This window comes from Pteropus medius, unplaced genomic scaffold, assembly GCF_902729225.1.
Source record: "Pteropus medius unplaced genomic scaffold, Ma_sr-lr_union100, whole genome shotgun sequence".
NCBI lineage: Eukaryota > Metazoa > Chordata > Mammalia > Chiroptera > Pteropodidae > Pteropus > Pteropus medius.
This window is the reverse complement of record NW_024342467.1, coordinates 18,696,327-18,717,928: the sequence shown is the minus strand read 5'-3', so window position 1 is coordinate 18,717,928 and position 21,602 is coordinate 18,696,327.

The window sequence follows — 21,602 nt, the reverse complement described above, 5'->3', positions numbered from 1 at the left end:
ATAGAAGCCTTTGGCAAAGCTGTCTGTCTTCCTGTTTGTTCTCATCAGCCGCTGCTAGTAATTTCCCTTGCTGTTTTCCAGGCAAACGAGCTCTACTCCTGAAACAGCACCCTTCTCCCCAAAGGGCTCATCAGAACCCACTGCTGCCAGCCCTTCAAGTGACTGGTCTATAGCTCCCAGTTGGTCTCGATACAAAACTGAGATATTCGGGTGGAAAAAAGAGAGGAGGAGAGGAGGAGGAGGGAGGAGAGAGGAGGAGGGAGGAGGAAGAGGAGGAAGAGGAGGAAGAGAAGGCCTATACTGAAAGACACATAGATCTGCTTTCACATTTAAAATAAGTGATGGTTCTATCCAAATCCAAAATATTCTTGACCAACATCAAAAGGTAAACAAAATGTGTGTGTGGCTCTGTTTATGACATTTTTCAAGGGGAAGGAGCTAATGGGGCCCAAAGACCATCATTTAACTCAAGGGCTGTCGCAGTCTCAGTTAGACAAAGTGCTGTCTCATCCTCTTTAAAGTGGATCAGACCAAAAGGGCACCAGGCCTGTGGCCGGAGAAATTCTCTTCACGTTTTTGCAAAGCTATGATGCTGAATTTGCACTGAAAAATCCAACACAATTTAGTAACGTGGATTCAGAGTTACTTCAAGAGAAATTCCATCAACCCATTGTCTAAAAACAGAAATAAATAGAACCTTCCCAAAGGCCCCCTGTCAAAGAAATTGTGATATGGACCACTAGGGAGGGCCAGAAGCAGCCGGCAAATGCGTGAGGCTTTTACTTTATAAAAGACACCAGGCTGGACATTTTAGACTTGATAAAGATAAGGGAAGGTGCTACCTAGGAGCTTACAGTCTAGTGAGGGAGATAAACATGTTTTTAAATAAATGCAGTGCAAGGTAGAAAGTTAATGTAAGAAGAAGAGATAAATAACATTCCTTGCCACAGAAGTGTAAAGAAAGAAGAGATTAAGTAAGCTTCCTGGAGGAGGTGGCACAGGAGCTGAGCCTTCAAAAAGGAGGAGGCTTTAGTGGGAGAAAGGGCAAGCTTGGAACAGCAGAGAGTAAGAGCAGGGAGACTCAGGGTTTGTAAACAGCACAGGGAGCGGTCACTCAGTTGGCGCTCTCCATTGGCTGAGCCAAAGCCAGCCATGGGAAGGCTTGATGACCCCAAAGGGCGAAGGGCGTATGGGCAGCACTTGAGGGATCACCCCAGATGAGTGACGGAAAGTCACCTTGAGTAAGCTCCCAGTTCTCTGAAACGACTAGAGAGCGTTTCTTTAAAATAGATGTTATTTGTGTAGGTGTGTTCAGAGGTCTGCATAGTTAGTCATCATTAATTGCAATACTGGAGAGAACCATTTCTGCCACTGTCTGTTGGAAAGGGTTAGGGCGACAGAGCGCATCACACGCATGAATTATTGTCTCTCAACTTCTTTACTTTAGCGGTGGCTATATGATTCTTCTTGAGATGAAAGCGCTGGAGACCTTAGCATTCATGTAAACCAACTCTCTCTGCCCTTTCACTTTAAAAAGGAGAATTCTGAGGGCTAAGGGGTAAATGACTTGTCCAGAGTGACACAACTAGTTAAGGGCATAGCCCATTTAAACAGAACTCCTCTGGCTCTATGATCGTGGTGCTCTTCCAGTATAGTACGGAGATTCTGCCTTCTTGGGTCATAATAATTACAAGAAAGGACCACTGGATGTTTTAGATACGATACAAATTAAAGTTACAGAATTGACACAATAGGTACTCAAATGTCTATTGAACTGAACTGACACCCATAATACAAGATGAAAGACCATACAACGCGGACCACAACTTTGCTCGCCAGCTGAACACTGACTTTACTTTTGGGTCACTAGGCTAACACAGTACGGAACTGCCCTCTCTCCTGGCCTTTGCTACTGGTTGGCTTGGTTTCTGGTCCCTCAGAGACTGGCAAAGCTGATGAGAAGTCCTCTGAATGCCGCTAGGGGCTTTAATGCCATTCCGAAAGATCAGAGGCTCCAAAATTACTTTTTTGTGAGGGCGAGGAGGGCGATAATGACAAAAGGACCATTTCAGCGTCTGTTTTATTTAAATGATCGTTATTAACACTGAATTATTAAGTCATTCATCTTTTTTCACTTCATCATTTTCTCCATTGTTTGTAACCTTCAGGTTCTTTTCATATGACTGTGCTCACTAAAAAGTTGATCCGTCTCTAAAGCAGGGCATTTTGATAGCGACGATAGGACCAAGGTGTTTTTAGACACATTTGGTATGTCATGAGTAATGGGGTAAATTTTGACTGTTTCACATGGTACTTGTTCATTTAAACGTCCATGAGCCAAAACACCCAGATTGGAGTGTCATAGGTTCTCCAGTTCCACAATTAAAGCAAAAACAACTATTTTTCCAAGATGTTCTTTTTAATTTCCATCGACATCTAAAATATTTAAGAAATAACTCATTTTAACAGCGGGACTTATAAAAATCAGATATAAATTTGACTCCATTGCTAGTTAGCCACCAATATTGGTTTAGCTATAGAGATTGATCTTTGAGAGGGTCCTCTTCTCCACATTCCATCTGAAAAGTCACTCCCCAAACCAAATTTGCCTAATCATCAGCTTCACTGGCACCAAAGCTGTAGCCCTATTTGTCTATCTGAAGTGGGGGATAGTTGAAGAAACCTTCACATGAAGCCAAGGAACTAGAATATCAAGCTAATGCCTTGCTCCTGTTGTATGTTCTTACAAGCTCTCCTGCAGGACTTTAGATCGATCTCGCTTGGAGTAAGTGTCAACAGAGCAGAGAAAATCACCATTGCCTCAGAACTATTATTATTTGAGATTATCTATAGACTCCGAAAGAAGCAGTTCAGCATTATCACCTACCTAAGGATGTATATTACCAAGATGCTAGCTAACATGTGTGGAGACTGGCAGAGCCTCCTGGATGTCCCCAATATAGAACCTCTGATCTGTGCAGTCTGAATAGCTTATCAGCAATAAATACCACTTTCCTTAGACTCCGATGCAGTTAGGAGCGATCCCATGACTAACTTCTGGCCAGTGGGATAGAAATAGAAGTGTCTTTGAAGGAGGAATGTATTCTTTCTCTTTCTTGTGGCTGGAATACCAGCATAAATAATGATGCTAGAGCATAGCAACCACCTTGACCTATAAAAAGACCTTGGGAAGAAAGCTTTAGGGATATGGCAGAGCAAGAAAAGAGAAGATTAGACTCTGATACCATGAAGTGCAATATGAGCCCTGGGCTAATTACCTCTGACTTTGCCGAATGTAAGAAAAAAGTCGCATCTATCTTGTTGCGGTCCTTTGTTAGTGTTTTTCTTTTTTCTTTTTTTCTTTTTATTTCCAACTAAATGTAAAAGTTTCTGAAATATTTACCACTAAAGACAAAGAATAAGTGGCTCAGTAAAAAGCTGAATATGTTCATTAATCTATTAGTTAAAGATAGAAACACTTTCAGAGCCAAAGAACAGATCTAGGATTTCAATCACCTGTGGTTCCTGTTTACCTGTGTCTTATGAGTTTCAGAAAATTTAGAGGAACTTACAACATTCTTTAAAAAAAACTTTGAAATATTCGTACACCATGTTCATAGCAGTATTATTCACAATAGCCAAAAGGTAGAAGCAACCCAAGTATCCATCAATGGATGAGGGGATAAATAAAATGCGGTATATACATACAGTGGGACGTTACTCAGCCTTAAAGAGGAAGGAAATTCTGACACGTGCTACAACACGGATGAACCTTGAGGACATTATGCTAAGTGAAATAAGCCCATCAGAAAAAGACAAATACTGCGTAATGCCACTTATATTAGGTACCTCATATTTATAGAGACAGAAAGTAGAATAGTGGTTGCCAGGGGCTGGTGGGAGCAGGGAATGGGGAGTTACTGTCTAATGGGCATAGAGTTTTAGTTCTGTGGGATAAAAAGAGTTCAAGAGATTGGTTGCACAACGATATGATGTATTAAACTCTACTGAACTGTGTACTCAAAAATGATCAAGATAGTAAATTTTATGTTATGTGTGTTTTACCACAATCAAAAATTTTTAAATAATTATTTAAGAACTTTTATATTTTCTTCCTCATTACCCAATTAACATAATTGTTGGCCAAAAAGTAGAAAGTATAGATTAGCAAAGAAAAAAAAATGTCGTACTGTTTTATAACCTTATTATAGTGACCAGCTTTGTGCTAAGCAATTTACATAGATTACAGCATTGAATTCACCCAGCAAGCTTATGGGGTACTATCATTAGCCCCATCTTACATCTGAGTAAAATTAAGCAACAAAGATTAAGTAAATTGTTCAAGGTCACACAATGGAGAATTGATTGAGCTAGAATCAGAGTCTAGTTAGGCTGACTGTAGAACTATGGCTCTTATTGGTTAAACTATTGTGAATGTTTTTGTCACTAATTATTCTTTGGCAACATCATTTTTAATAATTATGTAATATTTCATTTTATGATGATACTGTAATCCTCTTGAATAGTCTTCCTTCTAAGTAGTTTCTAGTTTTTACTACTATAAGAGATGCTTCAGTGAATGTCCTTGTCCTGTTAATATTCATTTCCTTGAGATTAAATTCATTAATTGGCAGACCAAGGCATGTGCATTAAGGCATTTGAATCACATTTTTATACATTTTTAATCAAAGATTATTTTTCCCTTTGGTCATCAAATTTTTATATGCTAGACTGATACACTTGCTCAAAAAGAAAGCAAGTCATTAGAAGCTCTAAGCTATTTCTCAGTTATCTTAAGAGATGCTTGTAGATAGAGAGGATATACAATTAATTTAAGGCTTGTTAAAAATAAAGCATGTCTCATTGACTTTCTAGACTTCATTGACTGTGTGCTATAAATATTTATTTAGGGAAATCTTAAAACAAACAATAGTGACTTATTTGACCACTATCAGCTTCATGGCATAATATCAAGTGTCTGTGAGCTGGAAGATAACAATCAGTACCCTCTCCCAGATTTTTCCTCAATCTCTGCCTAAAAGCAATCTCTTTCAGCATGAATTCTCAGTAGCTTCTTCTCCAAACCACACTTTCCAGTACCTCCTGTCAGAAAGACTGTAATCATATAATGAACAATCTCAGCAAAATAAAAAATTCAAGTGCCCAAGATTTAACTCATCGAAAGTATGCCATCAACTCTAGCTTAATTCGTAGGAGTTTGCTATCAATGAGGTTAGTGGTCATTACGGAATGAACAAAACTAATTTCACTAATGTGGAAAGCGTTCAAAGGGAATTCTTTGCAACTAATCCGATGACTTTACATCTAGTCCTAGTTCTACCACTTGACGGTCTAATGACTTGAGCTGAATGAATTAACTTTGTGAGGCTCAGTTTCTCCATCTAATAAGAGGGTGAAATAGCATCACCCCTGCCTTTCTGTCAGGGTTGGAAGTAAAATCATTTGATAAAGTGCTACATGAGAAAAGGTAACTGAAAACGAGAGGTTTTAGATCTGAAACAGCCCTCAGAAAGCATCTCATCCTAGTCCTTCATTATACAAATTCTTTAACTGGGGTTCAAATAAATTTAAGTAATTTGCCCAAAGCTATAGCGGACATGATTTTTTTCCAGAAGAGCAAGGACCTTCTTTGAGAAATAGTCCTCAAAATATGTGATTTTAGTAAGGCCTGCCAATCATTATGCAGCCGAGGGGAATACAATTCAAGAGCCCCAAGTAGATGCCTGAAACTGAGGATAGCACCAAACCCCATATATACTATGTCTGTTCTGATAAATATACACTTATGATAAAGTTTAATTCATAAATGAGGCATAGTAAGAGATCAACAACAAGAACTAATAATAAAATAGAACAATTATAACAAAATACTATAATAAAAGTTATGGGAATGTGGTCTCCCTTTCTCTCAAAGTATCTTATCCTACTGTCCTCACCCTTCTTGCTTGTGAGGCGACATGAAAAAATGCCCGCGTGATAAGATGAAGTCAGGCGAGTGACGTCGGAAACGTGCCAGAGCGTGAGACTGCCACTGACCTTCTGACCTCAGGTAATGAGCACTTTATGGCTCCTCTTTGGCATGTCTGAATTACCAGCATCACCTCTCTTGCACTTTGGGGCCATTGCTGAGTAAAATAAGGGTTCTGTGAACACAGGCACTGCGGTACCACAACGGTCAATCTAAAAACCCAGATGGTGACTGAGTGACTGACTGACAGGGAGCGTTTGCTGTGTGAAGACAGCGGGCAAAGGGACAGTTAGCTTCCGGGTGGGACAGAATCGGAGGGTGAGGGACTGCACAAGATTTCATCACACTGCTTAGAACACCATGCAATTTAAAACTTATGAATTGTTTATTTCTAGAATTTTCCATGTAACAGTTTCAAACCGCAGTTGACCTCGGTATCTGAAACTGAGAAAAGCAAAACCGAGAATAAGGAGAGACTGCTGCATCCACCTCCCACACACACTTCCGGCAGACAGGGAGATCACGTGGCCCGAGCTGAGCCAATGGTCACCTCTCATCCCTCTGACAACGTTCATCGGTCCAGAGTTGGACACAAATCCCAGCTCTTCCTGGCTTTTCAAACTTGAACTGAAGGGAAAATTCCTTTTCTCTCTCTCTCTGCTTGCAGCCTGCTACACAGTTGGCCCGGAATGAACGTTGGCCAATATAGACCTTACTGACAATAATACTATCCCGAGTTAATGTACCAATATCTAGGTATTCCAGCACCTGCTATAAGCAATGCCTCAACCTAAAGGACTAAAGCTAAAGGTAGAAAAGTTTAGGCATCGGAGTAGGAACGACAAAGCAGAAAGGAGAGACTGGCCTTGCTGGATCCCTCAGATCACAGGACACAGTTATCAGCAGCCTGTTTCCCACTCTGGAGCCTACCCTTATCGTCACGGCGCATGTCAGTCTTGGCTGTGCGAACCTAGCAATCCAACTTAAGGCCATTCACCTTTAAGAAAAACTACTCTGTGCATAACAGGTATTTTGCTTCCACTGAAGTCACCACACGTTCTCTCATTTTCTTCTCATTAAAGGCGCCCTAATTTCCGCTACTCAAATTCGAGACATTATATTCTCTAAGACATATAAGGCACTCATTTACATTTAACCATTTAAAGGTATACCTTTTATTTGTGCAAATAGGAAGGAGTTGGGGAGAACTCAACACCTTCGCTGAATGTTTTAATTGATGTGGAGGAAAAAATCAATTCCAAACAGAAGAGCTAGTTCCGTTGTACTTCTCATCCCCAGTGAGGTTTGTGATGGAAATAATTGCCGGGCATTAGCTATTGTGGTACTCACAGATGCCATTAAATGGACCCAAGACAAAACAAACAAGTAAATGGCATCTATTTATGGGTCACTTTACTCTTTACTGCTATAAATAGCCCTCCTTTGGGCATCATAATAGGTGTTTGCTCTGTATCATGTGTGAACGTATCGCTTTTTGCCTTCAACGTCTGGAGACTGATAAGTATAAGCATAAATGAACCTCCAGATCTGAATGCTACGAGAAAGTGCTTCTTGGTTTTAAAGTCGGTCTCTAGTCTTCCACGCAGTCAATTCCCTAAATGGCAAAGGAGTCAGTTGGAAAAGGTGGAAAAGGTGAAAAGTTTAATTTTGACATGTCTTTCTTACGTTAGTATCATCATTACTCTCTCTTTGGATTTAGAAAATAATTCTCATGGTGCCTAAATTACTGTTTGATTGAAAGTAAAATTTCTTCAGTTTACAGAGTTCTTAAAGATTAATATTTTATAATCTACCCTGAGTGAAGGAATAGAATATTCTGGTGAATTTAGTGTTGGTAAAATATTTTAGATGAAACATACAGTTTACTGATTCTCAAAGCATTAGGAAATGATACAATTGATACGCGAGCAATTAAAATTTTATTTTGATCATTCAGATAAACTTCGAGCCCTTCAAACGTCTCGAAACTCAAAGTGTGGTTGCTGGACCAGCAGCATCTGCATCACCTGGTAGCTTGCTGAAAATACAGCATCTCAGACCCATCTCAGACCCACTGAGTCAGAATCTGCATTTCGACAAGTTACCCAGTGGAATGCTGTGTACATTAAGGTTTGAGAAGCACTGTTAGTACCACAGAATGGTCGATTTAAACATGTCCTTTATAGTATAAATGTAGCATAAGTGTCCCCAAATATCGATTAATTAATAAAGAGTTTGAGTTGCTAAAAGCCAAACAGGGCACTTTGTATTTTAGTTTAGTCTATAATATTAATTCATTCAGGTTGGCTTGAATGAAGGGAAATAATTTACAAATGAACACAGATTTAGGCCCTGGTAAGAAAGACCTGACTCGCATGCACTGAAAATTATTATAATGTTTATCGCAATGACATTTTCATTTGAGAAGTCCAGACTTTCAAAGCAATAGCTCAAGGTAAGCAGCATTTCCTGTACGCAAACAGAAGCTCTCCGTCACTGCTGGTCCTCTTTTGTCGACTCAGTTGTGTGTGTTTTTATACTTGGGAAAGATGGAAAAACAATTTGTCGGGTAGTGTGTCATGATATATGTGGACTTTGGAATGTGAGCGGCACAGGTCCTAAACAATTGTGTATTGGATTCCTTAACCTACTCTGAAATGGGGATAATAATACCGATGCTGTCTTTTATGTGGATTCACTGCAATAACATGTGCCCAACCACTCACTAACTCAGTGCCTGGTCTGCGGCGCTACGTCAATGTGACATTTCTGCATTTCTGTGTGTGGAGCTTTGTCTGACTTTATTTTTCATTTCTCCCTTTTAGAAATAATATTTAGAAACGTGTTTCAGAAGTGTTGTGTCTAGAGGCAGAAGCATTTAAATAAAACTTGTAAGGGCCGAGAGCGAATTACGGCTGCTGAGGAAGCTACAGATCCTGCGCGGACCCAGCGCCCAGCCGCCCGGGAGCGCAGGGAGCTGCGCGCTCCGCCCCGCAGTCCCTGTAGGTGGCAGCACTGAGGCCGCCAGACACGCGCAGCCCGGGATGCCACAGTTTAAGCGCCCGCCGCCCCCAGGACTGTGGTTAAACCCGCGTCATCGCTAGATCGTGCAAAGAGTTTGCTCCCACGCATGTAGAAACTGTTCTTTCCAGTACCTGTCAGTATTTCCTTTTTCCTTCCCTCTCAGCCAACTGCTCTGCGTGTGTTTACATTTGTATGGTTTCTCTATTAGGGTGAGTCTGAACTCAGAAAACGCCATCCATTATCTCTGACCAATTCCTTTTGAGTCACACCCAAATATTTTAGCGTGGTCTTTTGAAAGTTACTTCTTCCTCCTCCTGGACACCCTGGGGCACTCCTGCCCTATGCCCACTCAGTTTGGGGCAAACAGTAATGCTCATAAGCCACATATAGTAAATGCCTTGCACAATTCTAAGCGCGTTAGGTACCTTTACTCATCAAAACCTTAAAACTAGGCTGTGAGGTAGGTGGTTTTGTCAGTAACTTGCTCAAAGTCAGACTGCAAAGGAGGGTTCGAACCCAGGCGGCTGCTTCCGAATCGGTGTTAACGCCACGTGGGAAGATTGTGGAAGAAGTATTAAAAGCCTGCAAGTTGAAGCGATCTCAGGAGGAAATAAGTCTTCTGGAGAGTTCCCCAGATGCAGATATGGGCTCAGCAATGGCCTTGGGCTTTCGCCAAGGCAGTAGGAAGATGAGAGGGGTCCAGTCTGGCAATAAATCAGGGAGCCCCATTCAGAGGTGCTGTGGAAAAAAGCGTTTCCTGCCTCTGGTCATGAGAAAAGCCACACCCCAGCCAATTAAGGTCCAGTCCTGACCCACATGTTCCGCTCTGTCGCGCCCAGCTCAGTACACTGCCAGGGGAGGCTGATTTCTCTCACTTTCCCGGGGAGATCTAAAACAGAGGTAGAGTGGAGTTAAATACCCTCTTTTTGCTCTTTGGAATCCGACAAACCTGGGTTCGAATTTTTATTTCTGTACTTACTCGAGGGCATGTGACTTAACTGAAGGGAACCTCCATTTTCTTGACGGTAAAATGGATCACTTGGTAGTACCTGCCTCAGGATGACCCCAGACCGTCCAGTGCCCAGCACTCAGGAAGAGCGTCACCTGGGGTTCTGCGGTAACACTCACAAGTGTTTCCATCTCCACTTAAACTCTTTACACGGACGGTCGGAGTTGGCCTCACGTCCCTCCGCAGTTGCCCGCATCACTAGCATCCTTCGCACAGTGTGGGCTGCGACCGAGCTGAAATGCGTGCTGCGCGCTGCGCCCTGCACCTGCCCGGATGATTCTCCTCTTCCACCGCTTCGCTTCTGCTGTGCTCACTGCCTCTTCCTGTGCTGTCCAATACCGTAGCCATGTGCGGCTGTTTAAATGAATTAACATTCAATTTAAAATCCTCCCCTCAATCACACTAACCACATTTCAAATGCTCAGTAATCACACATTTCAGACAATGCAGATTATAGCACATTTCCATCATTGCAGGAAGTTTAATGAGACCATGCTGGCTTAGAGGGTATGTCTGAATCCTAAGCATCCATCCTTAGGGACCAGCCCAAATGTCCCTGACGCCACAAAGCCACTTCTGTGTCTCCCCAGCTGCAAGTTAGCTTTCCTAGAGCAGCAGAGCCCCTGCTCGCCATGACTCACCCTACTGACTGGTTACCACTGAGACACCCAATGTCCCAGGCCACATGTCACTTCAAGTAAAGTGGCTCTTTGGTTTCAGAGCCACATGTGGTAGCCGGGTAAGCATGGAGGCTGGAAGCTCCAGGGTATAGGAAATTTAATCTTGTTGGTTTTACATAAATTTGAAGCACCTATGTATCCTAAAATGCAGTTTTAGGCAGTTTACATACATTATCATATTTGGCTCCCTTCAACTCTATAAAGTGGATATTATTATCCCTATCTTACTGATGAGAAAACTGAAAAACACTGTGGTTAGGTAACTTGCCCAAAATATGGTATGCTTGGTATGCTCACATACCAAGAAATAATCAAACCAAATGCAGAATCCAGATCTTTGTGACTCAAAGTCGGGGCTTGTTCCATACACATGCGGCCTGCCCCCAAGCCTGTTGCATGGGGTTGGCTTCATTGCTTTCAATCTAATAAAATGATTTCAGGCAGAGCTGGAAGGTGGGGGCGGTGAGGAAGGAGGGGTGATACCCCTGAACAAAGGATGAGAGTATTGTGAATAGAAGTGCCTAAGCCTCTTATTCACTTAAATGTGCTACCTCATTGTCATCTGTTTTTCTTAACGCTTTAAAGTCCCAGAAGAGGAAGATTAAGGGGTGTGTGTGTGTGTGTGTGTGTGTGTGTGTGTTCTTAGTAAAGGTATGCAGGTACAGGAAGAGAAGTTAAAGGATGTGAAACAGTGAAAGATAAAACAAAAATCTTTCAATATCTTTTTATTGCTGTCTGCAAACACTTCGTAGTATTAGGAAGTAAAACCATAGGAAATTGCCATATTTATAAGTAAAACTATTCAAATATTAGCAGTTTCCTGTGAGTCAACCTAACAATTTTTATCAATTATTTTATCACTTTTACTATCAATTACTTTATCAATTTTTATCAATTGCAAACAATGGATATTTAAGGGTCTTACCCCGAATTTAGCATAACCCAAGTAGGAATGCTTTAAAACCACTGTCAGACATATGTGGGGCACACAAGTGGTATTTTCTGCCTGCAACCTTCACTTGACCTTGGAAACAGAGAGACCAAGCTTCTTTCTGAGCCTTCAATTCTCTGGGTGCCATAAGCATTCTTAGAGATGTAGAATCCCCCTAAGGAGACTGACAAGCTGCCCCAGGTTGCTCCGTGTAAAGGGCATTAACATATGAAAGGAAAGAATGTGAAGGTCAGAGCTGGGGAGGAGGGGCCTCAGGGAAGGAAATCCCTGCTTCAGCAAGGACCACTGGACTGAAGCAGGTCCTGGCTCACTGGCCTGCAGAGGGATCATCTCTCTGGTGGAGATAGGTGAACCAGGCTAACTGCCATGAAGATGACCCAACTTTGTTTCCTTGCAACTGTCCTGTGGATTTTTCTGCAGGGGAAGGAATTCCTTGTGCTCCGCTAGCCATCCGTAAAAATACAGCAGTTTTGTTAAGGGTGCACAAAAACAAGGCGATTCACGCCCAGCTCCCATCTCTGGAGCAGGCTGTCTCTTTCCTTAGACAATATTTGAATCATAATGGCCAAAATGAAAGCTGGTCCTACTTGAAGGGAGAGCCTAGTGCAGAACCAGAGAGAAAGTAAATTCCCAAAATATTTAAGAGGAAGAAACCTATGATTCCAAATGTATTTAGCTAGTTTCTTATGTCTATACCAGAGTCTAGTACCTTGTGACATTTCACTTCCTGTGAAACTGATGCCCACAGTTTAATGAGCACCTTTAAGCAATCGTTATAAGCCACACTACCTTGAAATGTTAACAGCCCCTATCAAAGACAAAAACGGAAATGAAGAAAAGTTTAGCCTTGTAAATATGGATAGTCACGTGTCCTATACAAACAGGTTACTTCTAACCCGCAAAAAACTCACCTTAAGATTTAAGTGTACATAGAATTTTTTATAAATAGTGTATGATATTTATTCTAGTTATCTTTATGAAAGACTTTGAATTCTTGTAAGAAAGATCTCTGTAGGTTCAAATCAGTTCAGTGATAAATTGTCCTTGAAATGTTAAACTAATGTTTGTACGCATTTCATTTAATATTTTTAAAACTTTTATAGCCAAATCATCTCATCTTTGGAACATTCTAAAAATCTAGAGGTAACTTTAACATTTAAATAACGCATTTGTTACACTTTTCTTCAACTCAACTACGATGTTTGTTGTTTTGTTTTTTTTAATATTCATGGGGGTGGGGGTACCTAGAGGCAGCTTCAATCAACCAAGCCATAGTCATAGTCAAAGAACATGTCATTTTTAAAAAGTTAATATGTGACGGTGGACCTATAACAAAAATGGAATGAAAAGAGAGGCAGAAGACTTTTCTTTGTTTTTCAGGAAAATGTGAATAAAGGGGCCAGCAGCTTGTGTTTTTTATAATGCCTGACTCCCAAAACTTCAAGTGCAAGAAAATGTCTAAAGTCTCGTTAATATTGAAAGTAACCTCTGAACAGTGCGGTTCTCCTTTGAAAGATGAAGGAAATGAATCCCAAGGAAGGATGCTGACTGGGTCAGCAATTCCTTGGTGGATTCAAGCACCATCATTAGCTGAAATTACCCGATGGCATCTGGCATCTTGGGGAGCTGCCTCTACCCTGAGCCATATCTCCACCCCGTTCTCACTCCAGGCCATCTCGCAGGCTGGTCCATATTTGCAAACCATTAACCCAGAGATTGCTGCTTCCAGCCTCAGCATTTAAAACTGCTTCCAGAGTAAGACTGTATAACCTATTCAAGGACAGGGGGCAATAATCTGGGTATCTTTTAAACTTCCTGCTCTAAAACACAGGTCGTCATATAATCTAGTACAGTTGTCCTCCCTTATCCACGGGAGGTACATTCCAAGACCCTCAGTGGCTTCTTGATCCCTCAGATAGTACCAAACCATGTATAAACTGTGTTTTCTCCTATACATACATACCTAGCTATGATAGTTAAATTTATAAATTAGGCACAGTAAGAGATTAACAATAAAAATTAATAATAAATTAAAACAATTATAACAATCTATTGTAATAAAAGATATGTGACTATGGTCTCTCTCTTTCCCTCTCCTTCAAAATGTCTTATTGTACTGTACTCACCCTCTTTGTGACGAGCTGAGATGATAAAGTACCCATGTGATGAGAGGCAGTGAAGCGAGTGAGACGTTATTAAGGAAAACGAAGGTTGCGTGAACACACGCACTATGATACCCGACAATTCATCTGAAAACCAAGAACAGCCGCTACGTGAGGCATGGGCGGGTAACATACGCATGGAGACGCTGGACAAAGGGATGGTTCCCGTGCCAGGCAGGACAGGGCAGCGTGTCGCGAGACTTCATCACGCGACTCGCAATGGTGGCGCGCACTCTAAAAATCACGAATGGTGTTTTCCTGGAATTTTCCCTTTACGATTTTCAGGCCCTGGTTGACCACAGGGAACTGAAACCACAGAAATAGAAACTGAGGACGAGAGGGGACCACTGTACAAAACAAACGTGGATTATTTTGAAGCCAGAATACCAGTGGATCTCAGGCAGAATGGATACCCTTAACTCTTCAGCTTCATGGCAATTTAAAGAGATATTAGTGTGGATCAAGTTCACTAAGTAAACAAACCGGCTAAGGTTGGTTTTCATTTGTGTACAAAAATATGCATACAATAGTAGAAAATGAACAGGGCTGGCATCATGGCATCATGCTTGTGCAGCCCGTGCAGAGCCCTGAGCTCAGAAGGGCCCCATGCTCAGTTTAAAACTCTGCTGTCGTGGTCTTGGAATTCTTAATACTTTTGAACAGGGGGTCACTCTACATTTCCATTGTGCACTAAGCGCTGCAAATTATATAACTGGTCCTAACAATGAGAGGCCACGCTCAATTCTTGGGGGCCTTCTGAGCCACCAATCAGAAGGTGTTATTATTCCTACATCCTTTGACTTCAGATGCATTTTACTCAAGGCCTTTATTACTAGCATATTCTCAAACGAGAAAAGGGAAGCACGCTGTCCACATTTTTAAACAAAACGACTGACAACACAGCAAGTGTCATCCTCGTTAAGGTAGAATATTAGCAAGCAGCCGAGTAGGTTGTTCCTGTGGTCAATGGTCAAGTCAACTCCATCTTGAGGGTCTGTTGTGCGCCAGACACTGTTTCGGGCACTGGAGATGGCGATAAACAAGATAATGACCTCTGCTTTCAGCAGGCTTGCATTGTAGTTGGGAGAAATGGACAGTAAATCTAAACAAATCAGTGAATTCTATGTGAGAAGGTGATGGACTGTAGAAAAATAAAGCAGAAAAGAGGCAGTGGGGATGTTTTAAATAGGATAGTCAGGGAAGAGGTCAACGAGGAGATGGCTTTTGAGCCAAGCTTTGGAAGAAATAAAGGACCAAGTTGTGCATTTTCCGGCCGGGAAACAGGAAGTGCAAAGGCTGTAGGGGAGGACAGTGCCGTCTGAGGGCTAGCAGGAAGGGAGAGAAAGAGAGAAAAAGAGAAAGAGGAGGAAAAGATGAAGTCATAAAGGCTCTTGGAGTCCAATCTTACGTGAACTCATAGAGTCCCGTAAAAACTTTACCGAGCAAGAAAAGGAAGCAATTGAAGGTGTGGAGCCTGAGTGGGACATGGCGAGATTAAACTGCATTGTTCTGGCTGCTGTGAGGAGGGACAAACGGCCTCTGGGATGAAACGGGAGACTGGATAGGAGAAAACTGCAATCCTGCAAACAAAGGTGATCGGAGCTTGGACTAGGCGATTGGCCGTGGAGATGTTGAGAAGTGGCTAGAGTTTTGATTATTTGGAAGGCAGAGCTGATTGGATTTGCTGAAGGGTGACCAAAAATAACAATAACAACAATAAAAATAATAACAAGATCTTAGACTATATTCTTCAACGAGCCTAATTTCCGGCCAACTTGGCTATCAATGTTATCTCAGCCCATCTTCATAGTAACCCTGGGTAAGAATTATTATCTCCACCTTACTGATGAGGAAATGGGACTAACTAGCAAGTAGAAGAGACATTGATCTACGTAGAGCCAAAACTTTACCGGCACACTCTAGCTGAGTGGATGCTAGATCTCAGAGTGAACTCAGGAATGAATGAATGAATGAATATATACATACACATACATACAGTCATGAGAAGTCTTATTTGGACTCTGAAGTTTAGTCTGTTTACTGGCTGAAAGGTTTGCTAACAGTGAGTTAGCACTGGGGTGCCATAATGAACTTTGTGCTAGGAAGATGAGAGGCTTCCTACCAGGCACTAATTTAAGAGAAATGAGCTCATCTAGTTCTTTGAAGAATTTTAACAACCATGGAATTTCGCCAGTAGGGTAAAACCTGAGCCAGATAGATACCCGGGAAGGTGGCTTCATACCAGCCCCCTTCACAAAAAGCCTGTAGCTGCTCCCAGGCTTGTGATAATGGAGGAGCGGACCACATAAATGGCTCTAGAGTTGAAGGGAAGCTTTTGCCCTGGGGGCTGAATGGACTGACAGGTCTCTGCCGTCCAAATTGGGGATGAACAGGGGAGGGGATGGGAAGCTGTCAGCTAGAAGTGAAGGATTGAAGAGGGCTGGGAGCCTGGTTAGGAGAGGCAGCTGTAAAGTAGCTGGCTGGTCTTTGCCAGTCTGAAAGTGCCCTTGCTAAAAAATGAGATCAGCCCCTGTAGGCTTCACAGAACTGCTGCCACTTGTTATCCACACAGTTTATTGAAAAGTAAGGGCTTGGCATGGGGGCTAAGGATGGGGACATGGGTGCCCCTAAAAATAAATGAAGTGAGATGATGTTCTGGTTACTACTGCTGCCTAACAATCTGCTCCAAACTTGGTGGCATAAAACAATGACTTTATTATGCCCGTGGGTTCCATGTGTTTGGAATTCTGGCAGGGCACAGTGGATACTGCTTTTCTTGGCTCCATGGTATCTGGAGGCTGGACTGGGAAGATACAGAGATTGAAGCAGGAGGAGGGCGAGGGACGTGAAAGCTGTGGACCGGAATCATCTGGAAAAGTCTTTACGCGCAGATCTGGTGGTTGATGATGGCTGCTGTTTGGAACTTTGCTCAAGGTTGCTGGCCAGAACGCACGACCCGGGCTTCCTCATGACACGGCCGTGACCATGCCGTGGGAGTCAGATTTCTTACATGGAAGCTCAGGGACTCAGCGGGAAGCATATCAGCAAAAAAGGTGACAGCCGCATTGCCTTTTCTGGGCCATCCTTGGAAATTTTAGAGTCACCTTTGCTGCATTTTGTTGGTTATAAGCAAGTCACAAGCCCACCCAAACTCTAAGGGAGGAGACATAGCTCTGCCTCCCCTCCACATCGGAATGACTATCAAAGAATTTGTGTCCATGCTCGAAACCACTAAAGAGGAGCTTAAATATTCTGGCATCTGGGGAGCCACCCTTACCCCTAGATCTGGGAGGAGAGTGGGAAGGTGTTGTGACCTGCAGGGGTCATCAGCCGCGCAGGAAGTGCCTTTTCCTCTCACCGGCACCCCATCATCCTCTGAAATGAGGTGGATTCTGTCCTAACTTGGTGTCGTAGAGAGGGCATTATTTTCCTAATGGTTCATCAGAGTCTACAAATTTATTCTTATTTCTCTTGCTCCTTTATATACGAGTATTGCTCCCTGCCTTACTACAGGGATCAGAATTCCAGATGACTTGAGTTCGAATCCCAACAACCATGATTTCTTAGTATTCAGACTTTGGACAAGTGGCATGATGTCTCTGAATCTCAGTTTCCTCATGGACAAATGGAAGCTTTATAAGGATAAGAAGGAGCGATGCCTGGCAGAGAATAGCCATTCGAGAAATGTAAGATGACCGTATCTTAAACTGTTGATCGCAATGGTTTTTTATTTTTATTTTTTTTAATGACTTTCCTACTCTTTGTCCTTTGTTCACGGACAGACCATATTCACATCCTGACCCCCAGATCTACTTGCTGTGTGGCTTCAGGCAGTCCCTTTATCCCTTTTAGCCTCAGTTTTGACATATGTGTACGGTAGATAGTAATAAAGGTCTCGAGGGTATTTGGGTTTATTAAATAAAATTACACATATAAAGCAGCCCCGCCAGACCATGCTCCCATGAAGAAGAATTCCCTTCCCCATCCCATCTCACCCCCCAGCCCTACCCATACCCCCTATCATTTCTTCTTTGGAACCACTGAAGTGAGCAAAGTTTACATAAAGTTTTAGAACTTTCTCTCCAACTCATGTTGGCTTCTCCCATCAATAACCATTCCCAATTTCCCAGTCTCCCACCATGAAAATTAAAAATACCTGACCCTTTTGTGAGGGGAGGTTGCTTAGAGATAGCCTGATCCACTGGATCCTGAGGCGGAAAGTCAGCAGGACAGTCCTGGTTAGGCTGGGGGCGGCCCCAGGCCTCAGAGGGAGGCCTTGCCTGGAGGCCTGGATAAATGCGTTAACCAGGCCTGACTCCAGCCCCCTGGTGGGGAGGCTGACACCCGCAAGCAAGAGGGAAAATCTCTCTTGTTGTAGGTCTGCTACTCAATTTCCAGCCTTTGTACTGAAGGAGCAACCGAGAGACATTATTGCCATTATTGCCGAAGCCCAGGGTTTTCTCATTTAGGGCTAACTGAGCTTACGGTGACAGCATCTGCCAGGGTGTGACTTCCTCTCAAGGGAAGAAAAGCCTTAAACAATTCTCCCCCCAAATGGGGGAGGTCTTAAGTGATTCCAGTCCTCTGTGTAGTGTCTTTGCCCAAATACCCGTCACAGCCACAAACGTGTTCCCTGGCAGCCCAGAAGAAATCATCCCCCCCTTTTTTTAATGAAAAGAGAAGTTATTTATCAGTAAAAGGAATCTGAGTGTTTATATCCCTTAGACCAAGAGAGGAGACACAGCCCCTGGGGAAAGGCTGGTCTGAAAGTTGGACGCCTTTCTCCTTCCTGTTTCTTCTTCCAGAATTTTTTAGGGAGCAGCATGGGGGTTGAAAGCGTCATCTTTTTTTGTTGTTTTTCTTTCACATTACTCCATGTCCACAACCACTAGAATGACTTACACCTTCTACAAGCATTTACCAAGCATCTATTCTGTGCCTGGCTACGTGACCCATCCCGGGCACATAGAGATGAATTAAGAAGGATCCAGGCTTAGTGATGCTCCATGTGTGTTTTGGTGGGAGATGCTGGGCTGACCAGATACATGACAACACAAATGTCACCTGGTATTTAAGTGCTGCGGCTGGGCCCGACAGTGCAGCCTCACAGGAGGACCAACAGCTTCTGGTGACGAGTGAGCAGCGGATGAGCGGGTGTTTGCCGTGTGGGAAGGGGCAGGATTGTATTTTAGCAAGGAGGGGTGGCGAGTGCGAAGTCATGAGGCCGCATGGTTGCTGGGTGCAAGGAGGACTCAGCCAGAAGTGTGGCGGAACTCGTGAGCCAGGCTGGAACGTGCCATGCTACAGAACCTGGCCTTTGTCCCCGCCTTCAGAAGAGCTGCCCTTCCATATTAGAGCAGCTGGCAAGCAACTATCTGACACGGGCCTGGGGCTCCCTCAGTTTCCCCCATCTGCAAAACATAAAATGATCGATTCTCCACGACCTTGAATGGCCCGGATGAGTGACGCAGAGAGCGTACGTGGCTTCCAGCTTTCATCTGCTTTATTGGTTCAAGAGTGAAAATATTCATTTATTTTTATGAGACACATGGGCTTGGTGATTTTTTTTTTATTATTAAAAATAAAATTCTTGAGAAAAATTCAAAACTTTGGTTTCACAGATTCCAACGACATAAAGTTTAGACTGTCCCTCAGGCAAAGCCAGGACTGATTTATGGTGAATGACAGTGAACCACATGGGTTTTTTTGAAACAAAAATTAGGATGTGCATTACTCTCCTCAACCCTTCTCTCCATATCCTCCCAAAACAAAGACTCATGACAATTTCATTTTGGTCCTGTTCAAGGAGTTGACATCCAAGGAATGAGCTGGCTGACTGGTGGAATAAGTCCAGCTCAGAGCTGGGTGTTTCAACGGGTGACCACCCAGGATGTCTAGTTGATAAATGAGAAAATACTGCTTAAGAGGAGAGGGCAGGGGACTGTCTCCCTGCTCCTTCCTGCTCTGTCTTATGCTTCAGCCTCAGACCCCAAAGAATTGGGACTTGGTGTTTTTATGCTAAGGGAGACCTGTGTCTGAGTTTGCCTTGTGCTGGGGGTGAGGGATAAGTATGGGATTATGGATGCTGTAGGGAGGTCAGCCCAAGGTGGTGGGAGGAAAAATAGGCTTTGGAAAGAAATGAGCGTGACTGAGGGGTTAGACGACATCGGGCAGTGAAGGTTCAGGAAGGCCTTGCACCAGAACCGCCCGTACAGCATGCTTAGGATGCAGATTTCCCTGACCTTGCCTCGGAGTTACTAAGTAGACTCTTTGGGGGCAAAGTTGGGGAACCTTCATTTCTGACAAGGGCCCAGGTGAAGTTAGAGCTTTACTATGATAGAGAGTAAGCATTCTGGCTCTGGGGTCAGACAGAGAAGGATTCCAACCCAGGCACTGCTACTCATTAGCCATGTCACCCTGGGAAGCCTCAACTGTCGTCACCAAATGGTAGGATAATAATAGTACCTATCGGTACCAGTAGGGCACAGTCAGCCCCAGGGAGCAGCATTCCCAGCGGAGTCTTAAACTAAACAAGCATAACCAGAAATCTGGAGAGAGTCGGGCCAGAGGGGTCTGGCTCTGCAGCTTTGCCCTTCCGTGGGCCCTGCCTCCAAGACTGCAAGTTGGCCACAAAAAAGTGTTCCTCAGGCTTTCACTCTAAGGTCATGAAAAGAAAGAGTAGCTGCAATAGGATCTCCCCACAGGAGTTCCTGTCGCATTGGGAGACCGCCCTTCCGTGTCATTAGTCTGAACATGGCCGTCTCCCTCTACCAAGGGTTTAGGGAAAAGAGTCCCAAGTAAATGGAAACTGAAGTCCACGGCAGGCTTCCCATGGGGTTTTTAAAAAGAGCCGTTTTCCCCGACACCTGGGTAGATTCACGACCTGAATAAGCTCCACTCTGAGTGACGAAGGAGATGCCAGTGTGGCTGAGAAACAGGTGTGTTTCTCCTCTTAGTCAGGAACTATGAACAAACCCCGTGGGCTTCTGTTTTGTTTGGGGTTTTGTTGTTGTTGTTTTCGCTCCGTATCCTTTTGTGCATCTCAGTTGCAGCCACTAACTGTTCCCACCCGTCCTGGTGCAGGACTTCGACTTCCCGTTCCACTTATATCGTATTGTGTGTTGTCGTTACTGTCAGATGGCGCGAATCTTTTGTGCGTGTAAGAAAACAGATAAACGGAAATAAACAAACAATATGGAGAACTCGGGAATACAAGAGTATGCCGATTTCACGGTAACGCCTCAGAGCAACCTCCCTCAGCTTGAGTCAGCAGTTGGCTATCCTCGTTCTGAAGAATTTCCTGGTTGGGGCTAACAAGAATAAAAATCAAAACAGTCCAGTCTCAAGGCCTCGCCCCACCCCGTCTCCACCCAGGGAAGGGCAGAGAGCCAGGGCCAGAAGTAGGCGGAGATCAAGGTAATGGTCTAGTGGCTAAACCAGAGACGGAACTGTGGGCAGCTCTCCTGGGGAGCCACATGGGTGTCGCTGGGAGATAAGCCGTCCAGACTGTCTTCTAACACCTGAGAGACACCCCCTGCTCCCCCACCTCCAAGTGCAGCCCAACGAAGCGGCCCACCCCTCTGCCACGGCTTCCCAGCTGCTGCCACCATGGAGTTGTCAGGAAATTTGTGATGATTCTCTTTATTGATCGTCTCTATTGATTTTGTCTATGGTGAAAATATACTGCAGACACATTAAGTAGCTATTATAGGCAAATTGTCTCTTAATGAATTGTACCAGCAGACAGGGTTTTACATTTAACCCTAACTGGGACTTAGACTTCTTC